We start from the raw sequence: 24047 nt of genomic DNA, 5'->3' as shown, positions 1-24047 counted from the left end.
ACTGGTCTTAAAGAGTTTATAATGTCCATCTGGTCTTATAGCACATAAAGATGGGTGCAGACCTCCTTCATCTCTGCAGACAGTGGGAAAAAGCAAGTCCTGTGGCTGAAGCACAACATAGGAATGAAGAGACAGCAGGTGTCGGTTCCCTGAGATTTTCCTTTTTTGCAAATACCTCACTTGGATAATACAAATCAGGACATGTTGATGAACGGCTGACTACCACTTTTATTCACACCTGTTCAGGGAGAGCACAGAAAACACTCTGCAGCATAGTCAGTCTGGACCCAAGAGGAGGAGGAAAAAGAAGGAAAGCTTGCCTGGAGCCTGTGATGTGAACTCTTGGTGGTTGGCAGCTAGCCAGAGGGCACCATACCTGCGCTGGAGTGCCTAGGGCTCTCTTGGTAACAAGGCACAGAAGAAACTTGGGATCTTCCCACAGGATGGAACAGTGAGCAAGCTGTGTGCCCAGAAACCGCATCCACGTTCCTCCAGTTGGATTCTCGGTTTGCCCATGAGCAATATGCCTGAAAGACTACTGCCAGTCCTGGTGTGCAGCCCTAGTGAATCAATGTGGAGCTGGAGGAAAAGCCAGGAGAACAACTTTTCTAGGAAAACAGTACCAATAAGGGTGTGATGCTGTTGCTCTGGACAAGTGGAAAGAACTATGGAAGAGTTAGGATTACTGGGGGGAAACTTGCTGAGGGGCTGAACAGTAAAGAGGCGATCACTGCAGAATCAGAATTACAGTAATAGCATCGCAAGCAAATCTGAATGCATAGTTTAACTAGAGTTGGCGATTCAAATACCCCCCTCAATACTGACTGAAATGTTATGCATGTGTCAATCAATGGGAGGTGTGCATTCTCTAGAAGTAGTGTTAGGCTGTTTGGTTCTTTTAAATGCAGCCTATTTAGGTACTGTCATGTAGTTTGGAAGATTTTGGTGTAGCAACTCTAAAGAATGACAATTTGGGGCTAGGGAGCACAGGACATTACGAATGGGAAAGACCCAAATGTGGGACCAATTATGTTTTGTTGTCTTATTAGTTGTTGAAACCTGAGCTGTTTGTAATGTGAAGCAGCTGGCTTGATGCAGCCAGTGTTCTGGGCAGGCGAACCACAGTCATTCTTACTATAAATCCTATATGCTGCTTCCAAAGGTGATGATTTACAAGCAGGCATGTTCTAAGTGGTCTGTATCTTAGGATCTGGTGTCCAACCCGTATCTTATATCAAAGCCTACCTACCTGGTTCAGCTACCTATTCCTTCCCATGGAAAAAGGTAATGCACTGTTTTAACCAGGCTCACACTCTCTACCCCACCATGGTTGTCCTCCATGGATATGATCTAAGATTCTCTTGCTTAGTAACAAGGTGGCTGCTCTCCTTTCACTTTAAGAAAGCAAAGGTTAAGGGCATCAATACTGCTTCAACTCCAAGAATTAAAGGAAAGATCTTTATTGGTCAACCATTTTCTTATCCCTTCCTACTGACACTCATATTTCTTCTGTGTCTACTGGCTGAAATGTTTGTGTTTGTGCATCTGACTAATGGTGTGATTTCTGTTTCTGTATTGTTGGACTTGTAATGTTTTAAAATGTGTTTTTATTAATTTGGATTGGATGTTTGTCTCCATCGATACGAGGTACTTTCTAAGCTATTAAGAAAGGGTTTGTATCCCTATGTGAGATAAGGAAACGGTTGTTTAAATTTGCAGAGGTTTTTGTTATTGTTATTGGTTTTAGTTAGTTTGTTTGTTTGTTTTTGGCCTGCAGGGATATGTTGTGTTCATGTGTTCAAAAAGTGGGGAGGGGAATAAATTGGCATTCTTGTGCTAAAAGTTGTTTTTCCTATCAGTTGTGTAATAAATATGGAATACACTGTAATGGCATCATACATGCTTACTTTAAACAGTATTGTCTATTTGAGAATTGGACAAAAAAAAAAGAGACATGTGTTTAATTTCTGGGTCTCCCTATATTTAGGAATTGCCATTTGGGAATTTGTGAAGGACTCCAGGAACATTTCACATACAGAAACGTTGACAATTGAGGAGACTGAAGCAGGAAGATTAATTTGATTCTGAGTCTGGCCCAGGCCTTAGGGTGGGACCCTTCGCTACTCTTCTCTTTGATGGGCTAAAACAGCAGGACCAGGAATGGCCTATGGGAGAATTGTTTTATTTCCTTTGCATATGGTCCTCGAAGGAGTCCACATGGTGTAAAAAGCACGGCAGCAGGCAGCATCAGTAGGAAGCTAAGAAACCACATCTTAAACCACAAGCATGAAGCAGAAAGTGATCTGGAAATGAGGCGAGGCTGTAAACTCTTAAGGCCTGCTCCCAGTGATGAACGTCCTCCAGCAAGGCTGCATCTTTCCATAACTTCCCTAAACAATGTCACCATCTTGGAGTCAATCCAAATGCCTGTGGGAGACATTTCTCAGTCAAATCACTCGACCTTGTCTCAAAGACAAGCAAATAAACAAAAAAGTCTTAAGATGACACTGTGGCCAGATGCTTATATTTATGACTAAATTCTCTAGAGAATGTCCCCAATTCAACCAAAACAGGGAGTCTCCAGTCTCTTGACTGCTTTGGGGGCAAGGTCACCCTGTGTAGGTCAGGCTGGTCATGAACCCACACTTCAGTCACCAAAGTGGCAAGATTACTGACATGAACTACCATGCCCACCCAGCTCATAATATCCACAATCAAGAGTTATAACAGTAATGCAGAGATTTGCCCACCTGAACTTTATTCTCATGGAATTTAGTTTATCAGGAGAGAAAGCCCTGCATGCAATCTACTCCTGAGAAGGGAGGTTTTGGTTTTCCATCAGCACAATTTCTACTTACATGTTAGGTAACATACATCACAAATGAATACAGTCTCCACCTAGATACTTAGGACACAGAGAGTTACAATTTCCTCAAACAGTTCATTCTAGAATCTGTAAAGCACACTCAGTGTGTACAATGCCTGCCACACAAGCGTGAGGACCAGAGTTCAGATTCTCAGAACCCACGTGAAGGCCAGATGGGTATGGAAAATGGTTTATAATTCAGCAGTTAAGTGAAGACAAGGAATCTCAGGAGCAAGCTGGTTAACTAGATCAGCCACGTTGGTGGCTATTTTGAGACCCTGCCTCAGTGAATAATGTGGAAAGTAACTTCCAGTGTTAGCCTCAGGCCTCCACATGTACATACATGTGCACCCACACATATGCATATACACATCACAGATACATGCCTAATAGATTAAAAGTTCATTCTAACAAGATGTAGGGTAGAGGAAGAGGCAGCACAGTTAACATAAATGCTTGTTAGACGCTTTAATCGGGGGCATCTTTAATCTTAGCAATAGCTCTTTGAGGTTGATAGTGGAGTCTTCATTTTCAAGAAAAAAAAGTACTGGGTTGGGGGCGGAGTTAATTTGTGCAGTATGTGCATATGGCCATGTGTCCAGTCTCTAGCATGGCAAAAATAAAGCCAGCCAGTCAGCTTTCATGAGGTTAACTATGTAATCACTGAGTGGCAAATCTAGAATTTGAATACATGCTTGTTTAACTTCACTGCACCTACTGTTGAGCTTAAAATTCTTAAGATTCTCGGAACAGAAATCAGCCTGTTATTCTGCTATATGGCAGTCAAGAAAGACTTTACAGTATTAGCAACTGTGGGGATAGGTCATGCATAACTCTAGGCACACTACTTCCTCATAGCAGATCATAACTGTCTAGAAATGTTTGTTTGGGTTTGTTATTTCTTTTATTGCATATTCTCTGTATTTACATTTCAGGTGTTATCCCCTTTCTGCCAATACCATCTTCCTTTCCCTACCATTGCCTCCTAAGGAGCTCCCTCTCCCAACCTCTCTCTCCCACCTCAGTGCCTCGGCATTCCCCTACACTGGGAAAATGACCCTTCGCTGGATTGGTTTGGTTTTTTGAGACAGGGTTTCTCCTTGTAGCCCTGACTGTCCTGGAACTCACTTGGTAGACCAGGCTGGACTAGAATTCAGAGGTCTGACTGCCTTTGCTTCCTAAGTGCTGGGATTAAAGGCATGTGCCACCAAGCCTGGATATATATGTTTTTTTGTGGGGATTTTTGTTTTTGTTTTGTTTTTACTCCTCCTTTGGGAGACAGATCTCCCTTTTATATGGAAATCTCATTTTTCTGTGTGGTTCAGAAGAGTGGCCTCCCTGGCATACCATCTGTATATCATGCTAATGTCCTTACCTGATCTACAAGCGTTAGAGGGAACAGGCCTTACCAAGGCCAGCAGTGACTCCAGTCCCTTCTGTGTGACCAGGAAATAGGGGGACAGACTGAGCAGCACCACTGCAGGGCATGGGCCTCTGCTGTCTTTTCCTCTTTTTTGGCTCCAATTTTCACTGTGCTGGTGTTCTCTGGAAGCTAGTGGCAAGTTCTTAGAGAGAAGAAGGGATAAAATGGGCTGGAGAGGTGGCTCAGTGGTTAAGAGCGCTGACTGCTCTTCCAGAGGTCCTGAGTTCAATTCCCAGCAACCACATGGTGGCTCACAACCATCTGTAATGGGATCTGATTCCCTCTTCTGGTGTATCTGAAGACAGCTACAGTGTACTCATATACATAAAATAATTCTTTTTTTAAAGGGCTAAAATTAGAAGTATTTTTCAAAAAGAAAAAAAGAAAACAATTATAAATTTACCAAGCAAGAAGTAATGGTTAGAACTGTTTCAGAAACATTTCCAGAAGAGTTGGATGTGGTGGCGCGGCGCATGCCTTTAATTCCAGCACTCAGGAGGCAGAGGCAGTCTGTAGTTGGATCTCTCTGAATTTGAGGACGACTTAACAGATGTTAGTTCTCTCCTTCCACCAATATGATTCTTGGGAGTCAGCCTCAAGTCATCAGCTTTGGCAGAAACACTGTCACTCACTGTGCCACCTCATTGGCCCAAGGACTGCTTCCTAGAACTGATGAGTTTGTGAGGCAGAGGGATTGCTATGAGTTTTAAGCCCAACATGGCCTACATAACAAGTTCATATAAATACAGTGGTATAAAAACCTATTCAGCCATGGAAAGAATGGCTGAAGGCTGGAGAGTTGGCTCAGTGATCTTAAGAGCACTGACTGCTCTTCCAGGTTCACTTCCCAGCAACCACAAAGTGGCTCACAGTCATCTGTAACTCCAGTTCCAGGAGATCCTTTGCTGCCCTCTCCCGGGCTCAGACATACACATACACTTAGTGCACAAACATACACATATATTTGGTGCACATGATTTTTTTTTTTAATGGGTGGAATCCTGTCTTGTTGACAATGTGGATGGGAATGAAGGAGAATACTTTAAACTGGCTGGGCACAGACAGGCAAGCACGGTATAACTTCACCTGTGTGCAGAACATAAAATAGTTGGTCTAGAAGTAGAATGGAATGATGGCTACTAGGAGCAGATTAGGTGACTATCGCCAGGTTCAGAGTTTCAGGTGTCTGGAGTTAGCACAAGAGCTCTATTGTACAGCATGGCAGGTGTTGGCTTATTTCTTCTTGGAAGTCGACCTTTTAGCATTCTTCCCACAAAGGTGCTGGAAGCCAGAAGAGGGCTCCAAAATTCCTTGGCGCAGCAGTTCCAGGAGGGCTGTGAGATGCCTAATGAGGGTGCTTGGGGATGAAACTCAGGTCCTCGTTAAGAGCGGTGTATACTCTGGCAGCGGAACCGTCTCATACTTCCCCCCACCACCACGTTTTACTTTGCTTTGCTCTGTTTGTTTGTCTTTTTAACGTAGTGCAAAGCGATTGACCTCACCACCTCCTGTGCTCTTCAAGCACTGTACCACCCACGCTATGACCTCAGCCCGGGATTCTTAGGCAAGACTTGAAAGGCATTTTAAGGACTTTAGAAATGCTCTTCTTACACGCACACATTCTGCTCCATACTGGTTTTGCTGGCAAGAATATTGTGGCAGCTGGAAGCTGAGATTCTGCTTAAGAGAAGTTCAAGGCTTTTTGTAAATTTTGCAAGCAAAAAAAAAAAAAAAAAAAAAAAAAAAAAAACCCGGACTTGAGCCGTGTGAGTTGCAGTTAGAAGGAATGGAGATGAGGCCTCCGTGGCTGAGCAGATGTAGAAGGGAAAGAGGTGGGTAGATGTCATTAGGAGGATCTCAGCCTCTGGTCTGGGTAGATGGGTAAAGGAGAGCGCCACCAAGAGGAAGGTCGTAGGGAAACAGCAGGTTTATGGGAAGGAGGAAGAGCATAGGTTTAGTTTCAGGCACGTTGGACTTGAGGGCCAGTCACTTGGACAGGAGAAAGAGAGCAGACACATCAGTATGTCAGTGCTGATAGAAACCATTCGAACGTCCATGCCGATGAGATGACGCACACAGAGTCCTGAGGAACACAGACAAAGGTAGACAAGAGAAGAGCAAGGATGAGACAGAGATAGAACCGGTTGTCCTAAAATCTGAGAGAAAAAAGGATTTCTTGCCAGGTGTGTTGCACATTTAAAATACAAGTACTCAGGAAGCAGCTACAGAAAGCTCACCACAAGTTTAAGGCCAGCCTGGTCTATGTAGTGAGTTCCACCTCAGGAACCTAAATAGTGGAAGGAAAGAACCAGTTCCTGTAACTTGTAAATTGTCCTCTAACCTCTGCCAACACACACACACACACACACACACACACACACACACACACACACACACACGTAAAAAATTAAGTTAGACTATAGTTAGTCTCTTCTGTTTCTAGCTTTTCTGTTTACATGTGGGATCTTTCCCTCCACTTCCCTCACAGTCTTCTATCAAGTATTCATTTCTGTTCAGTGTTTCCAGTGTCCCTTGTCCCCACCCCCTTCTCCAGTGCACATGCGTGCTCAGTCCTTTCTCTTTCTGCAGACGGGATCCACTTTTTCACTGTATACAATTTCAGATTTAATCCTTTCCCTTCACACCTGATCCTCTAGCTGGGTCTGTCCTAGAGATCCCTTAGATCTCTTCAGCCTCAGATAGAGCTTCCATCACACTTACCCAGCTCCCTTGCTGCAAATTCAAACGGACATTTTCAGATTTTGTGTTGACTTCTTCACAGTTCTGGGGTTTGAACCCATGGCTGGCCTTATACATGGTAGGCAAGTGCTCAATGACTGAACCACACTCTAACTCCTAGATCTTTACAACTATTACATATATTCATTTATATGTGGGCATAGGTACACATAGGCTTGCACTGTGGCACACATGCTGAGTTTAAGGACAGCCTAAGCTGTAAACAAACCAAGATAGCCATCATCTTTAAAATAATTAATTCATTAATTAATGTGTGTGGGTGTTTGTGTGTGTGTGTGTGTGTGTGTGTGTGTACCTGCCTGAGTTTATGTGTACCATGTGCATTCAAGTGCTTGTGGAGGTCAAAAGAAGTCATCAGATCCACCTTGAGACTAGAGTTAAAGTTAGACTTGGAGCTAAACCTGGTTTCTCTGTAAGAACAGTAAGCACCCTTACCTTCTAAGTCATCTCTTCAGCCCACAACAGTCAAGCTATCTTGACTTGGTGGAACTCATAGGAATTTTGCTTGTTTTGAAATATATATAAATGGAGCCTATTGGTTTTGGCTTATTCCCTCAACGTTATGGTTATGGTGTTTGCCTGTGTTGTTGCACGTAACTGAGAGTGTGCTCATTTTTACTGCAGAGTGCTATACCATGTACACTACTGCACTAACAAGGTTTTAGTAACTTATTTTTACTTTATAGCTTTGTCTATAATGCCACTGTGCTGGCCGGTTAGACACAAGCTAGAGTTGTCTGGGAAGAGGGAACTTTAAAGATTTATTTATTTATTTTATGTATGAGTGCACTGTCCCTGTCTTCAGACACCAGAAGAGGGCATCAGATCTCATTACAGATGGTTGTGAGCCACCATGTGGTTGTTGGGATTTGAACTCAGGTCCTCTGGAAGAGCAGTCAGTGCTCTTAACCACTGAGCCATCTCTCCAGCCCCCTTGGGAACTTTAATTGAGAAACTGCCTCATTGGATTGACCTGAAATCATGCTTGTGAGCCCCTTTTCTTGATCTATGATTGAGGGGGGGGGAGGGCTCATCCCACTGTGGGCAGTGCCACCTCTGGGCAGGTGGTCCTGGGTTGTTTAAGAAAGCAGACTGAGCAAGCCATGAGGGCAAGCCACTAAGCAGCATTTCTTCTTGGTTTCCACTTCAGTTCCTGCCTCCAGGTTCCTGCCCTTCACTCTTGAGTTCTTGCCTTGCCCTCTCTCAACAGTGGATTGTGATCTGGTCCTTTCCCAAGTTGCTTTTTGTCCAAACCTTTATCACAGCAATGGAGAGCAAACTAGGGTGGAAATCGGTACCAGGATCAGAGGATATCGCTGTGACAGACCATGTTTTGTTTTGGGGGGAGGGAGGCACTTTTGGAAGAACTTTGAAACTTTGGGCTGGAAAAGCTACTGAGTGCTTAGTGGGCTGTTCTGTGGGAGCTTCTGAATGCTGAAAGAAATGCGAATGACAGAGGCCTGGCATGTGACATTTCAGAGGGAAGAAATACTCCCTCTGCTTGCCTCTATGGCATTTTATATTAAAAACACCTGGTTTCTAATCAGCTGGGGCTAAAGAACCAACTGTGATTAACAAGGGGTCAGTGCCATTGAAGTGAAACCTTTGTTTTGTTGGGACAAATTGATGTTAGTTAGCTGAGTCTGAGAAATCAGCTGTGGTTAAGAAAAGACCAGACTCACCCCCACAGCTCCCAGGGACTAAACCACCAACCAGAGTACACATGGAGGAACCCATGGCTCCAGCCACTATGTAGTGGAGGATGGGCATCAATGGGAGGAGAGACCCTTGGTTCTGTGAAGGCTGGATACCCCAGTGTAGGGGAATGCCAGGGAGGGGAGGCAGGAGAGATGGTAGTGGATGAACACCCTCATAGAATCAAGAGGAGGGGGGATGGCATATGGGGTTTCCAGAGGGGAAACCGGAAAAGGGGATAACATATGAAATGCAAATTTAAAAATATCCAATAAAAGGAAAAAAGAAAAGAAGAAGAGACCAGTGTACTTGTGGGTAATATGGATGAAATGCAGGTCTTCACGCTTATTCAACAAACACTGAACCATTTTCCAAGCCCTTTGCTTTTATTTAATGTAATTAACTTATTAGGCAACTAATTAAAACATCTTTTACATTTTAAACACAAGTCTGCTGAATGGCAATTAAGCCCTGTTAGGAACACTGGCTTTCACAGAGTCAAAAAGAGCTGTGATTAGGGAGGAAGGGCGGGGCTAGATGGCGCATGCTCATTTCCCTACTCCCGCCCTCCCCCCTCAGCTCACCAATCACATGCCTGGTGGGGAATGTAAGCCTGGCGAAAGGCACGCGGTGTGGAAAGGCTCCCTCGACGCTAACGAGTTGTCTTCCTGGACCCTCATAACTGGGTGGCCCTTTGTCTCAAGCCATCCACTCAAGGACGCAGTCAGGCAAGTGACTTAAACTCTTCTGTTTGAAGTGCTGAAGCTGTTGGAAAGGGAGCTCCTGAGCATGGGAAAGACCCTGTAGGCGGGTGGGGAGGACTGGTCTTTGTCTGTTCTACCCGCTTTGATCCTTGCTTCGCAATATTCAGGATGCAGAATGCTTCTTAATTAGAAAGAGCTAAGAAAGTCAGGCATGGTGATTTTCGCCTTTAATCCCAGCACTCTGGAGGCAGAGGCAACCTTTCTCTGTAAGTTTGAGGCCTGCCTGGTCTACAAAGTGAGTCCAGGATAGCCAGGGCTCTGTTATACAGAGAAGCCTAACCTGGGGGTGGGGGGGTGGGGGGGTGGGAGAGATATCTGAGAAAGACTTTTTGTTGTCGTTGCTTATTTCTTCTTGCTTCCCCCCCCCCCCCTTTTAAGCCCCTCTTCTCTCCTGAAGTGGATCTTCTGTTGGTCAGATGGAGTCTAGTGGATGCCTTTTTACAAATCTTTTACTTATTCTGTTTTCTTTAAAATCTCTTCCCATTCTCGGAGTCTTATTTAATAAATGCAGTATTTTTTCATCAACTCTATGAATATGGAAACCATTCCTCCCCACCCCCTTACAGAAAATAAAGGTTTAGGGAAACCAATTTAGTTGTCTAAAGTCAAGCCAAAGAATATTTATCTCATGAACATTGTAAAGCAAAATAAGGTGAGAATCAGTATTAGTCACAGTTCTTTCCCGGTGGACAGAAAGAAAGCAAACACTACTTTTGTTATGTTTTGTGCCTTTACCTTTTAAAGTGTTGCATGAATTCATTTTTAATCTGGTTCCATTCTCTTCCCATTGTAACTGTAATCTTGAATTTCCGTTTCCCATTTCTTTGCTTTTTAATATTTTTGATTTGTCTATGTATTTGTATCTCTGTGTATTTGATGTGCATGTAGGTGTCTGTAGGGCATTGGATGCCCTGGAGCTGGAGTTACAGATGGGCTGTGAACTACCTAATGATGTGGGCACTGGAAACCGACCTTGGGGTCCTCTGCAGGGGCAGTGAACACTCTCAGATATGCTGAGCCATGCCTCTAGCTTTCTTGATTTTCTTCTTACATGTATATATTTTATTTTATGTGCATGAATGTTTTACCCAAATGTAATCATGTACATATGTCTGTATGTGTGTGTCTGGTGCCTCCAGATGTCAGAAGAGGGCATCAGATCCCGAGTTATGGATAATTATGACCCACTGTAAGGGTACTAGGAAATAATAAACGTGGTTCTTCTGCAAGATCAACAAGTGCTCTTGTCAGCTGAGCCAACTCTCCAGCCTCCCCTTTGCTTTTTTTTTTTTTTTTTTTTTTTTGTCTTATTGATTGTATACATTCGTATTCTTAAAACAGATGTACTTTGTTGGGCTGGAGAAATGGGCCAGGTGTGGAAGAGCACTGACTTGTCCTGGACTCCAGGAGTCGGATGTGGCTAGGCCAGCCAGTTTGCTTTGGAGAGTCTCTGTTTTTTCCTTCTAAGTACTGAAATTACAGGTGGCTGCCATGCAGGCATTTGTATGGGTTCTGGGTATCCAAATTGTAGACTTCGTGCCTGTGTGCCTAGTGCTTTACCCACAGGCCACCCCCAACCTTTGAACTTTATAGTTCTTTCTCCATGACACAGCCATCTGTAACAATTTGTTTGCTTCCTTCAAATAACACAGTTGCCTTCTACTGGTTTGTAATTCTTTTTTTTTTTTAATTACTTATTTATTTTTATTTTTGTGCATTGGTGTTTTGCCTGCATCTCTGTCTGTGTTCCTGGGGGGTGTCGGGTTCCTTGGAACTGGAGTCACAGACAGTTGTGAGCTGCCAAGTGCTTGCTCAGAATTGAACCTGGTTCCTCTGGAAGAGTAGTCAATGCTCTTAATTGCTGAGCTACCTCTCCAGCCCCTATAATTCTCAATATCTGTCTGCCTATCTATCTATCTATCTATCTACCTATCTATCTATCTATCTATCTATCTACATTATTTGTTTATTTAATATATTGCAAATGTTCTCCATTTTTACCTTGTCTTCCCTCCCCCTTTTTTAAAGATTTATTTATTTTATGTATGTAAGTACACTGTAGCTATCTTCAGACACACCAGAAGGGGGTATTGGATCCCATTACAGAAGATGGTTGTGAGCCACCATGTGGTTGCTGGGATTGAACTCAGGACCTCTGGAAGAGCAGTCAGTGCTCTTAACCGCTGAGCCATCTCTCCAGCCCTTGTCTTCCCTTTTATTTTTGGTATTTATTAATGAATTTGAACTCCAAATTTTAATATAGTTGTATTAATAGTCTTTTTTAAGACTTTAAAAACATTTATTTCTAATTGTGTGTGTGTGTGTGTCTGTCTGTGCTGTGTATCTATGTATCTGTGTAGAAGCCAGAGGCATCAGATCCCCCTGGACTTGAGCTGTAGGCAGTTACGGGCCCCTAGATGAGCACTGGAAAACAAACTCGGGTCCCTTGAAGAACAGTGAGTGCTCTTACCCTTTGAAGAGTCCTTCCCAGATTCTCTTTTTGAATGATTAGCATCTCCTTGTGCTTAGGAATTCTTCCTCACCTTGGTGTCTTACACATTTTTCTTTACACATTATTCAGGATTTTGTGTGTGGACTAAGCAGGGCTCTAATTTAATGATTTCTGTATCTATAAACAGCTGGTTGCCTGGTCCTGTTACTGGTTAGTCTGTCCCTTGCCTGGTGTCTGTATTGCCACTTGGGCCACACCAGTATCCCTTTTATTCATGAAAGGTCTGTTTCTCGACTTTGAACTATAGTCTCCCTTATCTCCTATCTTATCTCCCATGGTGTAGGTTAACCTGTCATCCACAGTGTGACAATATTAAATTGGAGTTTTCAAGCTGGTTCTGGTGGCACAGACCTGGGGATACTGAGACAAAAAAACCACAAGATTACAGAGTGAATGCTAGACCAACCTGGTCAGCTTAGTGAAACTCTGTCTCAGAAAAAAAAAAAAAAAGATCTGGCAGTGTAGCGCAGTGTAGAGCAGCATTGCTGAGCCTCTGGGTTCTATTTCCAATGCTGCAAAACCCAGCCAAGCAAACAAACTAGAAACAAAAGGCATAGGTTTGAAATTGCACACCATTCACATAGACATTGCTCTGTTTAGCCTGCAAGATGGGCATCTCTGACTAGCCCTGTCTGCCCGTGTTTGTGTTCTGTGTAGGTTACCTACCAGTTCATCACCTGGTGGTCTTCTCTGATATTAGATTGACTATTGGTCTTGGGATGCTCGTATTTATTTCGAGTAACAATGGCCACAGTGTACAGAGCAGTGGTGCTGAAGGTTCACATCTCCCAAAGGGGAGCCGATAAAGTGCTTCTTTATGTGAAAAGGTAACGTATAATAGGATAATGATGGGCAGCTAGGAGAACACATGTACATAACTGTTACAGCAGACTGTTAAAATTGTTTTATGATGTTTTTGTTGTTCATCTCTTACTGTATCTAATTAACTTATACATTTTACCAAAGGTGTGTGTGTGTGTGTGTGTGTGTGTGTGTGTGTGTGTGTGTGTGTGTGTGAAAACAATATGTATGGGTTTCAATTCTTTGGGCATTTCCAGGCATTCTTGGAAGGTATCTCATCTGGTTGAGAGGTAATTGATGTATTTAATTGCACTAGCCATCTTATGTAATTTTAGGCTCCTACCCCATATCTTAATACTAGAGTTATATAATAGGATTTGATACCTAGTAGTCCGGTTTTTCTGCCTTACTCTTTTTATGTATCTACTGTTTTGCATTGTAAATGCATTATTTTAGGGTTGGTTGGTTTTGACTTCTGAGAGGGTCTCACCATCTGCAGCCCAAGCTGGTTTGGAACTCACTTAAGTAGTTCACACTGTCCTTGAACTCAGAGCTAACTTGCTTAAGTCTCCTGAGGTCGTAGCTGGCTCATTTCTGTGCATCCTTAAAGAGATTTAGTTTGACTTTTATTTGTGTGTGCCCATGGAAGTTAGAAGGCAGAGCATCTCCTGGAGATGCAGTTACGGGCAGCTGTAAACTGCCTCATGTGGGTGCTGGGAACCGAATTTGGGTCCGCCGGAAGAGCAGCAAGTGTTCTTAGCCATCGAGCCATCTCTTGAGCCTCATTTGTAAAAACCTTTTAAAATCAGATTGTCAGGCAGGTGCAGTGGCAGATGCCTGTAGTCACAACTGCTTCATCTCAAAGGAAACAAAGAATCTTGTCACACTGTGTATACATAAACACAAAGGGACTTTATTGTTCTACTGACAGTAAACCAATTTTACAACACACACTGGCAAGTTGTCTCCTTTCTTCAACACTTACTTAGGACCTTAATGTCTTCCAATACATTTTTGGTAATTATTTCTTACATAATTATTTTTATTATATTTATCTCTCTTGCCATTCAAAGACATTTTATTAGCATATATTAATCATATGGAATAATGTATTTCATAATGAGATTTTTACTTATCTATTTTAGGCGTGTAAGTGTTTTGTCTGCATGCATGTTTATATACCACCCATGTGCTTGGTACCCTCAGAGACCAAGTGTGTTGGATCCCCTGAAACTGGAGTTAAGGACGGTTGTGAGCTATCATGTAGGTGTTGTGAGTTGAACGTAGATCCTCTGCAAGAGCACTGAGTGCCCTTAGCCACTTACTCATCTCTTCAGACCCCATAATGAGACCGTCACACGTGCACATTATACACTTTCAGCATAGTCACCCCACGGTCCTTCCTATCTCTCTTGTGCTGGTTGGTTTTTATCAACCTGACACAAACCTAGATATCTGGGAAGAAGGAATTTTACTTGAGAAAATGCCTCCCATAAGATGGCCTTAGAAGCAAGTTGGTGAGGTATTGTCTTGACTAACTATTGCTGCAGGAGGGGCCCATTTCATGGGATGGGACTGTGCCATCCATGGGCAGTTGGTTCTTTGTGGTATAAGAAAGCAGACCACAGCTGGGTGTGGTAGTGCACCCCTTTAATCCCAGCACTCAAGAGGCAGAGGCAGGCAGATCTCTGTGAGTTCGAGGACATTCTGGTCTCTAATAAAGTAAGTTCAGGATAGCAAGTGCTCTGTTACACAGAGAAACCGTGTCTTGAAAAACCAAAATGGGGCTGGGGAGATGGCTCAGTGGTTAAGAGCACTGACTGCTCTTCCAGAGGTCCTGAGTTCATTTTTTTTAAAAAAAATTAGTTTCTGCATGTTCTTATATCTTAATTATATTGCCAATATAAATTAATATTGCTATTATTTTTTTTCATCTGGTTGGTTGGTTTTTGTTTTGAGACAGAATCTTGAGTATCCCACACTGGCCTCAGACTCTGTATATTTGAGGATGGCCTTGAACTTCTGGTCCTCCTGTCTTCCTGAGTGCTGGGATTGTAGACATGTGTCACTATGCCCAGTTTATGCCTTGCTGGGGATCAAACCCAAGGTTTGTGCATAGCAGGCAGAGTCCTCTTATCAGCTACAGCCCAGCCATGTTTGGTTCACTCACTCACTCACTCATTCATTTGAGCCTGGGTCTTACTATGTAACCCTGACTGACCTGGAACTTAGACAGATTACCCCTGCCTCTGCCTGCTGGGATTGAAGGTTTATACTATGATGTCTAGTTAGATCTATGTATGTATGTATGTATGTATGTATGTATGTATCTATCTATCTATCTATCTATCTATCTATTTATCTATATATCTGAAACAATCCCATTATGTAGCCCATATAAAGTCTCAAACTTTTTTTGAGGTAAAGGGTGTGTGTGTGTGTGTGTGTGTGTGTGTGTGTGTGTGTGTGTCTCCCTGGCTATCCTGAAACTTGCTCTGTAGACCAGGCTGGCCTTGAACTCAGATCCACCTGCCTGAATTTCCAAGGGCTGGGATTAGTAGTGTGTACCACCACTGCCTTGCTCATGGTCTTGATTTTCTTAGTATCACTACCATATCTAGAGAAGTTATCTGCCTAATGCACTGGGTTTTAAAAATATTAATCTTTTCATTAGTCTGGCTATATATAATCTTTTAAGAATTTATGGATTAAAGGTATGTACTACCACACCTGGATCTGGGACTTGCTTGTCCCATATGACCTTGAGCTCAGTGATCTCCTTGCCTCAGTGTCCTAAGATTCTTAGTCCCTATGCCTCAAGATCAAAGGTGGGCCTCCCAAATCTGGATTGTGGTTTATTCCAGATATGGTTAAGTTGACAACCAGGAATAGCCACTACACCTCTTAACTTTGTCTCCCCAGTGCTGGGATTACACGTGTGCAGCAACCACCATACATGGCTTTCTAGTGTTTTTGTTGTTATTATCATCATCACCATTTTTTGAAAATATTCTTTCTAATGTTTATTATTAAGAATAATAATGAGCAAAATGGCTCATTCTTCCAAGCCCGTTTGATGCCTAAACCCCAAATGGTAGAAGGAGAGAATTGACTTCTAAAAGTTATTTGGCCTCCACACATACTCTGATGTGTGTACATGTATGCACACATGCACAGACACACTCACTGAATTTAAAAACATGCTTAGGGCTAGAGAGATGGCTCAGTGGTTAAGGGCACTGACTGCTCTTTCAGAGGTCTTGAGTTCAATTCCCAGCAACCACACAGTGGCTCAAAACATCTGCAATGGGATCAGATACCCTCTTCTGGTGTGTCTGAAAACAGTGACAGTGTACCCACATACATGAGATAAACATACAAATCTTTAAAAGAACAAACCACTTAATTCAGGTATGGTGGCTCACACCTGTAAATTCAGCACTCTGATAACTGAGACGGGAGAATCGTTTCAAGGCCAGCCTGGGTTATAATGAATTCTAGAACAGCCTTGTTTGAAGAAAAGAAAAGGAATTTGGTTTTTTTTATTCTGATATCTAGATGATGAACATCTGAGAGCTGATTGTACCAGTGATGCAGGCTTGGACAAGTCCCACAGTATCATGTTAATTTTATTTCATTTGTATTTGTTCCATTTTTCATTACCTACAATATTAATTTTGAGTATTTGCTATAAGGCTTTGATAATTATCCTGTTTAAGAAACCCCCACAATTCTAGTTTGCTTAGATAGTTCTGTTTGTGAGTAGGGGTTGGATTTTATTAAGTGATTCTCCTATAATTGAGTGGATCATATGGTCATTCAGCCTGACATTTATAGATCACCTAATAGTGGATCACCCTTATATTCTTGGGTTAGATCAAGCTTGATAAAATTCTATTCATTTAACTTTTTAAAATCAGGGACTTGCTTTATAGTCCTGACTGGCCTAAAACTTCCTGTTTAAACCAGACTTATCGACTTGCTATGATCCCATCTGCCTGCCGAGTGCTGCTGTCCCAGGCATAGGTAACTACACTCAGCTATGATTTTGCTTTTATTCTATCTGTAATCTCACCTCTTGAAGGACAAGTCAGGAAGATTGCAAGTTTGGGACCAACCTGGGCTACCTAGGGGACCCTGGTTTAAAACCAAAATTAAAGTACAGTTCCAGACTTGGAGTCTGTTCTTCTGCAACCTTCTGTGGTAAACGACACTGCCCTACAACATTCCTTTCTTGTACAATCCTCCTGATTTGGGTAAGATAATATATGGATAGAGGAACTATTATACTATTTTGTAACACAGTTTTCACCAAAATGTATATACAGCGATCTCTCACTTTTTCCAACATTTGGCAGAACTTGCCTGCAACATTGTGTGTGTGTGTATTGGTGTGTGTGAAGATTCTTGCCTACTGATTCAATCTCTTTAGTCATCATATAGACATCTTACCTAATGGTTTGAAATTTCTTTTATATCTATTTTGTATTTCTATTTTCTCTATTGTGTTTTTTTAAAGATTTATTTTATTATATATAAGTACACTGTAGCTGTCTTCAGACACACCAGAAGAGAGCATCAGATCCCATTACAGATGGTTGTGAGGCACCATGTGGTTTCAGGGATTTGAACTCAGGACCTCTGGAAGAGCAGTCAGTGCTCTTAACCACTGAGTCATCTCTTTAGCCCTTAATTGTATTTCTTGATATTTGTTACCTATGCAAATTAAAAATTTTGGTAGTACTGTGGTTTTCCCAGTACTACCACATGTCTTGTATGCAGTAGATCTAAGATTTTACCTATATTTACCCTTATACACACTTATATTTGTGTTTCAATATGTAGTAGATGGACTTTTAAGTCAAGGAGTAGAAAAATTGTTTGACTATTGATGAATGTTATCAAATTACTTCCTTGAGTATTATACTGATATCAATGCCAATGTATTTTAAATAATTGAATATGTAGTTGTCTTAGTCAGGGTTTCTATTCCTGCAAAAACATCATGACCAAGAAGCAAGTTGAGAAGGAAAGGGTTTATTCAGCTTACACTTTCATATTGCTGTTTATCACCAAAGGAAGTCAGGACTGGGACCCAAGCAGGTCAGGAAGCAGGAGCTGATGCAGAGGCCATGGAGGGATGTCACTTACTGGCTTGCTTCCCCTGACTTGTTCAGCCTGCTTTCTTATAGAACCCAGGTCTACCAGCCCAGGGATGGTACCACTCACAATGGGCTGGGCCCTCCCCCCTTGATCACTAGTTGAGAAAATGCCTTACAGCTGGATCTCATGGAGGCATTTCCTTAACTGAGGTTCCTTTCTCTGTGATAACTCCAGCTTGTGTCAAGTTGACACAAAACCAGCCAGTACAATTGACCCCTTGTCAACTTGACACATAAACATCACTATTAAGCCTCAATCCTTACTTTCTTGTTCATCTCCAAGATCTAAATAACCTTAAGAGTCTCACAGTCTTTACAAATTCTTATATATTAAAATTGCAATGTCTTTAAAATATCCAGTCTCTTTTAAAAATCAAAGTATTATTACAACTCAAAGTCTTTTAAACGTGAGCTCCACTTCTTCCTTCAAGTGGGAAAACTATCAGGGCACAGTCACAGTCAAAAGCAAAACCAATCTCTTAACTATCCACTGTCTGGGAATCCACTTACGAATTTCTTGGTTCCTTCAAGGGCTTGGGTCACTTCTCCAGCTCTGTCCTTTGTAGCACACGCCTTGTCTTTTAGGCTCCAGCTGCGTATTCTCCCCTGCCGCTGCTGTTCTTGGTGGTCATCTCATGGTACTGGCATCTCCCAAACACTACTGTCAGTCCTGGGGCACTAATTGCAGCTGAGGCTGCACCTTCATTAATGGCCTTCAATGGCTTCTCACAGTGCCGAGCCTCAGCTACTCTCCATGACCTCTTCATTCCTTCAAAACCAGTACCACCCGGGTGACTCTTACACATTGCCAAGCCCAGCTACATCATGAGGTACAGCCTTGGCTATATCTGGAACACAGCCTCTTTGTGCTCTCAGGAAACACATCCCAGAAGATTTCACCTCAGTGATGTTGGTCTCTTCTTAATCACCACTAATTTCTTAGCTCCACCTGACCAGCACTGATAGTCCCAGTAATGCAAAGGTTTTGCTTTAGTAGTTCTGGTATCTTGTTAATCACAGCTGATTCTTCAGCCCCAGCTAACCAAAACCACAGAATCTTCATTATCAAAACAGCAATAGCCCTGATAAGAGTCTTTAATCTTCCCTCTGAAATTTCATAAGCCAGGCCTCCATCTTCTCAATATTATCTTCCAAGCTCCCACAGAATATCTCACAGAGCCTTAACATTGAAATGACTCTTCTAACTCAAAGTTCCAAAGTCTTTCCACAGTCCTCCTCAAAACATGGTCAGGTTGTCACAGGAATACCCCACTATGCTGGTACCAATTTGTCCTAGTCAGGGTTTCTATTCCTGCAAAAGCATCTTGACTAAGAAGCAAGTTGGGAAGGAAAGGGTTTATTCAGCTTGCACTTCCACATTGCTGTTCATCACCAAAGGAAGTCAGGACTGGAACTCAAGCAGGTCAGTAGGCAGGAGCTGATCCAGAGGCCATGGAGGGATGTAACTTACTGGCTTGCTTCCCCTGGCTTGCTCAGCTTGTTTTCTTATAGAACCCAGGTCTACCAGCCCAGGGATGGTACCACTCACAATGGGCTGGGCCTCCCCCCTTGATCACTAGTTGAGAAAATGTCTTACAGCTGGATCTCATGGAAATGATGGGGCAGGACAGATAGAAGAGAGAAGAGAGAACAACAAGAAAGGAAGTTAAGTTGTTCCTTCACGTTTCCTAAATGGTTAAGATAGCCTATTGTTTACTACCACTTTTGGGATTCACTTGAGAAAATAAGTTTATGCATCTGTGTCTGTTGAAGGGGTAGATGTTTTTCTCTGATTTTTCTATAGCTTAACCCTAAGTGATTTCTATTTTGTCGTCTTTTGCCACAGCCCAGTCTTTGGTATGGTTGTTTGCACTGGTATCTGATATAACAAACGTGAGGTTTTCATATACTGAACATATGCTGAAGTGTGCTGTGAGTCTCCTCAGATCTGAGCATTTCAAAGTTGGGGATGTTGAGCCCTGGAGTCTTCAGAGACATCACAGAGCTGTTACTGAGAAGTCAGATGTGAAGAATGAGCCTAAATTTCAGTAGCAGAGTAATCATTCCTAGACTAAAATGTTTCTGGATTTAACCATTCTTCCCAGAGTTAGCCTTTCCAAAGCTTCTAGATTCTCCTATCTTGCCAGGCTGAGTTCACGGTTTGGGGACAGGTATGTTGCGGAAGCCATGTTTTGTTGTGAGTCATTTATTTCCAGCCTGAGTGTCAGAACCAGGGACAGCTCCTGTTGCCTTTGCAGCCCCTCCCCTGACCGAGGCTAGTGGGTAGGGGATAGAGGTTATTTCTCAGTGCTTTGCTTATGTCTTTGTGTTAGGGCATCAGTAACACTGATGGTTCCCATGGTATGTGCTGATTCTGACCTTTGCACCCTCTGCTAACACCTTTCTCTTATCACTCCCTTGCCTGGTTAATTTCTGCTCATTACTCCCATGCCTCTAGGAAACTTACCCTGAATATCTTAGGCTGGATTAGACTCATTTTACAGTTCTTGTGATCCACCCATGTGTTTCTGTCATTATACTGGAGGCTTCATTGAAATTACCATCTGTGTTGTTTTTCGAAATTGTGGTGTTAACTCAAATCTATCCTTGTATTTTTGTTCGTCTGTATCTTTGTTCGTCTGGAGTATAAAGATCTGGGGGTTGGGGGTTGATGCTTAAGCCTGGCTGCATCGTTAAGCCCAGCAGTCACTACTGCTTTAGCTTGTGTTTGCATTGAGGAACTTGGTCTCTCTCCTTTACTCCGTTTTTTTTTTTTTTTTTTTTTTTTTGAATGTGGCTTTTTACTAGATCAGATGCACTTCCTAATCCAAACCACAAACTTCTCCATGTTTATTTCTTGATCAAACTGGATAGTTTATCATCATTGCTCCTAATTAGTTATTACTAGTCAATTACTACTTATTTCCTTGACTTTTTCCATGTACTCACTATGGTTTCTTTGTTCTCATTCTCTTCTCTCTCCCCCTTTTTCTTTCCTTGTTCCCCGTCCACATAGGGGTTTTTGTTGCCCAGGCTAGTAGCAAACTCTTGGGCTCAACAGATTCTCATCCCCTCAACCTCATGAGTGCTAGGAGTGTGGTCACGTACCGCAGTGTCTGTATTCTACAATGTTTTTAATGTTTAGAAGAGGAAAGCACAGATGGGGATACAATTTTTTTCTCTTTTTGTCATTTTTCTTGTTTCAATTCTAAGAAGCTGTGAGGGGAAAGATGATTAGACTGATACATACAAATGGTAGGCCCTCAGTGTGTTAGCAGTGGACTAAAACGCAATGATTGAATGGGGGAGAGAGTGAGCCAGTAAATTTCCAGGAATGTATATTATGAGTTACTGCGTGGCCAAGAAGATGGCCCAGTGTGGCAAAAGCACCTGCTGCTGAGTTTCATGACCTGTAGTTGATAACTGTGACCTGTGTTGTCCTCTAACTTCCAATTATGTGCTATGGTGTGAGCACACACACACACAATATAATAGTTAAAAACCAGAGGCCCTGAGTTTGTCAGCCTGAAAACCCAAGAACTATCTGAATTTCCTTTTACCCCTTTTCTTAGCTGAGAGTAGAACTCCTAATGATGAGGGCAGTCGGCAGAAAAACCCTGACAGCTGGGCCAGAGTGGCCACCATATACTTTGGAGATCAGTCAAAGAAGTGACCAGTTCCATTCCTTAAAATAAACACAAGGCTGAGCCTTAACAGAAGGAGACCGGGAGACTCTGGTGCTTAGAGAATGCTGTCCTTCTCACTCACTTAACCCAGGCAAAGGTCCTGCTATTTCTAAACGTTGTTTTGGGTTTCTTCCTGTGTTTTCTTGCTCTATTTTTTGCTTTATTTAATTCAGCTAAACCCAAATTTACTAATTATCATAGGCACATATTTGCTTAACAGCGAATGAGGCAGAGACATATCTGATATGATCCATCTTTTAGGAGCTTATGGTGTGAGAGGCAGCTAGAAACCGATAGCAGCTGCTCCTGTGCTCCTGTCCCTGTGGGCTTTGGTCTAAAGTTTTAATAATTCTTTTAATGTTCACAACAGCCAGTGGTGTAACTACTACATCACCACCATTTTACACAAGAGAAAAAGGGAAAACAGGAAAAGGAAATGGTTTGTCTAATGTTATATAGCTAGTGAATGGCAGGGTAAAGTTTGAGATAGGGTCTCATATGTAGTCCTGGCTATCCCAGAACTCACTAAGTATAAGTAGACCTGATTGGCCTTGAACTCATAGAGATCTGATTGTCTTTATCTCCCCAGTGCAGGGTTAAAGGCGTGTGCCACCCCACCCACCTGAGACATAGATCCTTTTATTCATTATAGGGCCTATGACTCACTAAGAAGGCGGGGCTCAATAGTCAGTGATTTAACAAGCCCTCCAGGTAATTGTGATGGTTGCTCTTTGAGAAACTCTGCTGAAGGGAAATTAGGTTTGATTTAAAAAAATGTGTGTCCTAAATTCATCTCGATGGTAAGGTGTGAGCGTCAGCCATCTCCTAAGCTCCTAGTCCTTTGTATAGCTTCTGATGCCAGGTGGACGCTGAAATCACACAGGAGCTGGTGTGCTGGCAGGCAGCTTTCATCCCACCACTTAGGCAGAAGAAACTGGATACTATGATTTGAAGGCTAACCTGGTCTACATAACAAGTCTCAGGCCAACCAAGAACATATAGTGAGACCCTAGCCCCGCCCCCTCTAATTACCCTGTCAGCAGATCAATGGAAAGACTATATGAGACCATCAAGAAAGCAGCTCTGACATTTCTGGCAAGGTCTGAGGAGGGCACCCACACAAGGAGCTATGAGAATGACCCAAGCAAGGCAAAGCATGTCAAGACACAGTCGAATATGGCAAATGGACAAGGGAGACAGGAACCAATATTTTTCGGCATGTAGATGCAGTTCATTGAAAACATATGTAAATTTACAAGGAAAATATATGTATTTGGTAGGGGAAAAGAAAGGGTTAGGTTTGGACTTAAATTTGAAGTGTTAGAGATCCAGCTGGAGCTGTCCAGCAGACAGGAAATAAGCTGCAACATGGTTATGTATATATAGATATTTGGGCTTTAAGAGTGCATGAACCTGTGAAAAATAGTGGGGAGAGAAGAATATAAAATTCAGGTTATAACTACAGGGAACAAAACAAGAGGAACCACTGACAAAAGCTGAACAGGACAGACATTAGGAGACTTAAGAAAATGTGAAAGCCAAGGAAAAGTCCAAAAAAAAAAAAAAAAAAAAAAAAAAAAAAAAAAAAAAAAAAAAAAGAGGCATAGTGTCAGATACTGTAGAGAAATAATAGAAAATTAGCCTCTGGGTTTTGGCACAAAACGTCATTAAGTGATTTGGTAGGAGCAAAAGAAAATCTGCTCCACTGCAGATGAAAAAGTGGAGGCAGGTGTTTCCTGCAGATAGAGAGCTCTGTCTCCACACTTGGGTCGAAACTGTTACTTCGTCCAGAATAGGCAAGGTCTCTAACACATTTGCGATCTCAGCGCCCTGCATGCAGCCTGGAAGGGAAAGGGAGGGTGGCAGTAATGCGATCAGCAACTAGGGACTCAGAAGACTGACTTAGCCTAGGCCAAGACTTAAGGATGAGGGTGATTGGGAGAGGTGGGAGGCAGGGCTTAAGGGAAGGTGATAGGTTGTTGGAGGGGAAGAGGGTCGGGGAAAGAGGTGGCAGCCAGGCTCTGTGTTGATGGCGGGGGCTGTGGGTAGGTTACCAGGGATCTGTTTAGGGAAAAGACAGAGGCTGCAGCCAGAGAAGGGGTGTCGCCCAGCCCCTCCCCTCTTACGCCACTGCGCGGTTCCGCCACTGGAGCCCTCCCGCCAGGCTGCACGGCCACTCGTGGCCGCCAGGGGCCGCTGCACTGTCCCCGCGCCCCCGCCCCTCTCCATTGGCCTTTGTTGCCGTCGAGCTTGACTCGTTCCCGTCCGCCCCCTGGGCCCATCGGTCGCGCCTGCGCACTGGCAGCTACTCGGGCGCTAGCAGGGGGAGCTGCTGCAGGCTCCGCGGCGGCGGCAACGGAGGCTGCGGGGGCGAAAGC

The sequence above is a fragment of the Micromys minutus genome (assembly GCF_963924665.1).
Source record: "Micromys minutus genome assembly, chromosome: 9".
NCBI classification, from domain to species: Eukaryota; Metazoa; Chordata; class Mammalia; order Rodentia; family Muridae; genus Micromys; species Micromys minutus.
This window is presented reverse-complemented; position numbering follows the sequence as displayed.